Source organism: Coenobita brevimanus, chromosome 90 (assembly GCF_032717465.1).
Source record: "Coenobita brevimanus isolate Jiangsu-jjx chromosome 90, ASM3271746v2, whole genome shotgun sequence".
Classification (NCBI taxonomy): domain Eukaryota; kingdom Metazoa; phylum Arthropoda; class Malacostraca; order Decapoda; family Coenobitidae; genus Coenobita; species Coenobita brevimanus.
In genome coordinates this window covers 25061028-25067102 of record NC_137043.1, presented here as the reverse complement: position 1 = coordinate 25067102, position 6075 = coordinate 25061028, and positions in this window count along the sequence as shown.

The following is a 6075-nucleotide window of genomic DNA, read 5'->3' as shown; positions in this document are numbered from 1 at the left end:
GGCCTATTCTATCGCTCGCTGCCAACGAACACTCTAGCCGATGAGACGGAGAAGCGAGTACCTGGCCGCAAGCTTTCTAAGGAACGGATATCTGCTTTGTGTTGTGCCAGTGCTAACGGCATGCACCGGCTTAAGCCCATTGTTGTTGGCCGTGCAAAGCAGCCTCGGTGCCTTCGTGGGGTGATGGATGTCCTTCCTGTCGTATGGTACCATTCTTTGAAAGCATGGTTCACAGCTGTGATTTTCAAAGACTGGTTTCACCGTCACTTCGTCAAGGAGGTCATCCAGTACCAGACAAAGACACTGGGAATCCCTCGCGACCAGGTAAAGGCTCTCCTTCTGCTCGACAATGCACCTGCCCACCCGTGCGACAAGGACTTGGTTGCTGAGAATGGCCTTATTAGGTGCATGTTTCTGCCACCTAATATGACTGCTCTCATTCAACCCATGGACCAAGGAGTGATCGTAGCAACAAAGCGCCTGTACCTTTGGAAGTTCCTGGACGAGGTGATGGTTGTTCTCGAGGACGAGGACGAGCGCAGGGAAGGACGTGACACTCGAGGCAAGCGGACTTTGGAAAACCTTCGCCGCTACAACATCAAGTCTGCGCTGTACAACTGGGCTACTGCATGGAAGGAAGTCCCTGTGAAAACTCTTGAAAATGGTTGGTCTCGTCTGCTTCTCGGAACAGATGTGGAGTACGATTTTCTGGGCTTTGACGTGGATGACTTCCATGCACGGCTACGTACGCACGGCGACGTTGTTGATGTGGACGATGTACGTGAGTGGTTGGACGACGACGAGGGCGATCCTGGGTATCAGACATTGTCTGATATCGAGATCGCGTCTTCAGTTGCTGGTGTCAGTCCCGAACTTGAAGATTCCAACGACGAAGGCGATGATGATGCGGACTCCTCTCAGCAGGACACTACTCCAGCTATCCCCAAGCTGAGCGCACTCCGGGAACATCTAGAGTTCGTCCTAGACTACCTGGAACACCCGGACTGCGACAGGGAGATCGGGCCCTTGGGACTTGTGGAGGAACTGCGTGCTTTCAGGCAGCGCATCATCAATCGCCAGAATCGTTGGTCCTTGCGTCAGTCAACGATTGACAGTTTTTTCAGGACCGTGACCCCCGCTGTGCCAAGCCCTGGCTCCACTCCGTTGCCTCCCCAAGACAGGCCCTCATGCTCCGAGCCACAGCCCAGCACATCAGCTACAGTGGAGTCACCGCTCGATGTGAGTTTGCGGCTTTCGTCAGAGTCTTCTGTAGTCGGTACGCCATCACCACGACCCAGCGATGCACCCCTTGGTCGCCTGCCAGTGATACTCTCGGACTCTGACAGTGAATAAACAGCAAGAACTTCTCCACTAGACCACACGGGAATTTTGAGTGTTGTGCAGTGAAAAAAACGGTGTGTTGTGTTAAGGTTTTCGAAATGAGAGAAAAGACTCAGTGGAATCAAAATTTAACGTAACTAACCTTCTTTGTTTTGGCTTTCGAAAATAAAAAAAAACTTGGGAAAAGTTAATGTGCAACACAAAATTAAAATGGAACATTATTTGGACTAAAGTGAACACTGTGAAGAGAACGGACTTCTGTGTGTTACTGACTAAGTTCAGTGCAAGACTTCAGGAAGAGTGTACTGCAAGTGCTTCAGGAAATCGTTCTTACTGTCAGAGTCCGAGAGGAGGCGGTTATTCATCGAGGTGGCCAGGGACTTGCTGTAAGTAGCCAGAATGTTTCATATTGTGCTTTTTTCCATACTATACTTACCAGAATGTTTCATACTGTACTTTTTTCCATACTATACTTACCTCATGCATGTGCAGTAGGAATGTGTTTTTCAGAGTTAGGCTAGGTTGGGGTCCATAAGTACCAGAATGTTTATTAATGTATGAACATACTGTACTTCTAAACCCTCATTTTATGTTTCTTTTGCATTTATTTCAGTGATTTATGTGCCTTATTGGTGTGATTTGGGTCTTAAATAGGTGCTATGCATGTCCAGAGGGAGTTGTATAGGTGTTTCTCTGAGTTAGGGTCCATAAGTACAAGTCCATAAGCTGGGGCCCAATATCCGGACGAAACCAATAACCGGACCTACCGATGGCTCTATTAATCCGGATATTGGAGGGATTGCTGTATATGTACATCATCAAACCTATACTGGACATAAGTTTTGAAAATGACAGGGAAAAAATTGCAGTAACGCTCCCACACCTCGGAAAAGTGGTCCCCAGTATAGTGACAAAAATGGTTCTGGAGCTAACATGGGCACAATTCAAGCAAATAGTGACACAAGCAGTCACACCCTCACTGAGGAAGGTTTTTGCCTTCTTCCAACTCGATGCCCTCATCTACGACAGTAGCCTGGACGACACACTCATCCAGGCCAGGCAACTCGTCACCACCGCCTACCCGGAAGCCAATGCCGCCACCCTGGACCAACTCACTTTCCAGATCCTGCTGAGGATCCTCCCCAGAGCCATCAGAGAGCATTTCACGATCTTCGATCCAACGGGAGACCTCAATAGGGATGTTCAAATTGTCAGGCGCCTTCTCGCCGTTCACATCACCCCACAACGCATCAGTGCAGCGAACAGAGTTCCAACGAATGGGGGGCAGTCCTCAAAGCCAAGGCCACTACTCACCTGCACAGTCTCACTGACACCACCAAGTGTGCCCAGGGTGCCCCCACCAAAAGGCATCCCCCTCCTAAGGAAAATGCCAGCCTTTCACTCTCAAGGCCTGATGCTCACAGACATCAGCAAAACTCTGCACTAGTCTAACAAAAGCTTTTCTGGTATTTGCAAGTAATGCTGCATCATCAGCATAAAACAAATTTGAGATATTCCATCCATCACCATTCATCATCAACGCCATCCCCCTCTCCATTACTTGTGTTTTAACTTCTCTCATCACCCTATCCATAGATATATATATATATATATATATATATATATATATATATATATATATATATATATATATATATATATATATATATATATATATATATATATATATATATATATATATATATATATATATATATATATATATATATATATATATATATATATATATAGAGAGAGAGAGAACAACCATGGGGACGTCACACAACCTTGTCGCACACCCACACCGATCGTGAACCATTCACTTAAATGACAATTTACTCTTACACATGCTTCACTACCATCATAAAAACTCTTGACGGCACCTAGCAGCTTACCATTGTATATGAGTGTGTTGTCCCACATGACTGGCTGAAGTGTAATTGTAAATGTGTACAAGGGGAAGGGTGATGCCCTGGAAAGAGGAAGTTATAGAGTCACAAAGCTTTTGGATCAGATAATAAAGGTAATGGAGAGAGTTCTAGAAGGTGTGATTAGAGAAAGTGAATATTGATGAGATGCAGTTTGGGTTTATGCCAAGCAAAGGGACCACTGATGCTATATGAAGTGTTTGACAGCTTCAGGAAAAATACATAGGAAAGAAAAGGGATCTGTACTTTGTTTTTGTTGATTTGGGGAAGACCTTTGACAAAGTCTTTAGAGAGATGGTGATGTAGTGAGAGAGGTTGGGATCGAAGAATGACAAGTTAGAGTGGTTATGACTGTGTATGTGGGTGCTCGCACCCAGTTGAGTGAATGGAGATTTGAGTCATGAGTTTTCTGTGAATGTACAGTAGGTGTGCATCAGAGGTCAGTCTTGAGCCTTTTATTGTTAATCATGGTACTTGAAGCCCTCTCATGTGACTTCAGAAATGGACTCTCATGGAAGATGTTGTATACTGATGATTTGGTGTTGACTGCTGGGAATGAAAGGGAGGCAGAGGAAAGATTTAGGAAGTGAAGAAAGTACAGGGCACAAGGGCTTGAAAGTAAATGCAGATAAAACAAAGGCGATAGTACTGTATTTAGGTCTTCTGGCAGTACTGTCAAAGAAGGGGGAGACTGGCCATGTGCTGTTTGCCATAAGGGCAATGGAAGTAATTCCATTTTGTGCAGTGTTTGTGATAAGTGGGTGGATAAAAAATTTAGTGGTGTTAGAGGTAGACTGAGAGATAATGCTGATTTCATGTGTGCAGTATGTTGAGGAGAGCATGTGGAGATTGTCATGCATGAAAGAACTGATCCTGCTGGTCTCTTGAGTGTGTGTAAGAGTTTTATTACTTGGGAGACATGTTATGTGCTGAAGGTGGAGCTGGAGCTAGCTCTGTGGCTAGGGCAAGTAGTAGTTTGAAGAAGTTCAGGGAGCTGTTGCCTCTCCTGACACTGGGAGACCCTCCCTCCAGGCTAAAGGTTCTTTGTACTGTATGTTGCATGTGTTAGGAGTGTAATGCAGTATGGTAGTGAGATCTGGGCTGTAAAGGAATAGGATATTCATAGGGTCAAACGTACAGAAATGACAATTGATTTGGTGGACATGCAATGCGTCCTTGATCACGAGGCCTGGGGGGATTAGGTCCACAATGGATAAGCTGAGAGGAAGGATGGGACTGGAGTTTATTACTGTTATGAAGAGGAGGGGCAGACTGAGATGGTTTGGGCATGAGGCGAGGATGGATGATGATAATTGGGTGCAGAACGTTAGAAGTGTCAACACTGGGGGTGAGGCTGTGAAAGACTTGGAACGAGGTCATAGACTGTGACCTCAGGGATAAGGGACTGAATAGGGAAGCTGCCAGAGATTGAGCAGCATGGAAAGCTGCCATTAGATGACCCAAAGACAGCATGTTGGAGCCTTTATAAACAAAACAGAACTAAACAATCTGTGGTTACTCCTAACATCTGTGTATGTGATCATCAATCATTGCAAGTTACATATTCCCTAAGTAATCTGCAAGAAACATGGAAATTGCACTTTCAACAGAAAAGGTGAGAGAAAGATAGATGGTGTCTTCTGGGCTTTCACTGGGTGCAGGTGTGTGCGTATGCTAGCTCCATGACCATGCCCGGCCATCATCATAATGGTCTGCTTTTACAACAACAAAGATTTCAATCAATCTATCAGCCAGCCCAGTCATTGGCCTGCTCCACCTCAGTCACGTATAAACACACACTCTTTACAGTTGATTAATTACTCTTGTAAAACATTGCAATGATTACTTGTTCTCCAGCATCTGAGATCTTGAGAATGTCCTGCCTTTTTTCAATAGCATGTATCACCCATTTGCCCTTCTACCATACTTGAGAACTTTTCTGTTGTTTGGGGGGCATCGTGTTCAAGAAATACAGGTTGTGTTACAATGATGGCAGATTACAAAAGATTCTGACGTGCTTATGAATTAAGGTCAAGAATTGTGTGTCCAACATAGGTGAAAGGGGCAGGGGAAGGATGCAGAGTACATGCATCAAGGCCATGACATCAGCATCCTGTGATCACCATGTCACCACACAGGTATTTTTAATACTGAAGGCAGCAATCTGGGGTTGGCAGCTATGATCATCCTCTGTAAACCACAGAATGGTCGACTTAAATGGCAAAGGGTAGAAATTGAGGGTGCCAAGTAGCCCAAAGGGTGGTTACTGTAAACCATGCCCGTGTAAAGCAAGGACCCACTGTACTATAAAGGAATATTCTATACAGAATTAACATTAAGCAATTACCAAACTCAGATTTACCTACTTTATTTGCAAAAAAATTAACAAATCTACTATTCCCTTCAGTATACTGTAATAAGATTCATTCATTTATTCATCATCTACACCAGTTGCCCCATGAGGTGTGTAGGGGCCCGGGGTTAGGCAGGAATGTCCTGACATTTGAGAGGAGAGTGACCAGCCTCACTCATCCCTTACTGGTATTACGTGAGCAATAAACTCCAACCACCCCTTGGATATAAACCTGCATTCACTCAATCTGACTGGAGCGCCTTAATTGCCCACTAAACCGCCAGGTGCCATAATCTGGTTATATGTTTACCACCTAGCGTAGTAAACGGTTTCCTGGTGTTTAGGAAACCATTTGGCTTGTCACTCAGTGTAGAGTCACCCACAGACAGAAAGATGCGGAAAGAATGAAGGAAATAAAGAAAGAAAAGGAAGGATGGAAAGAAGGAGGAAAAG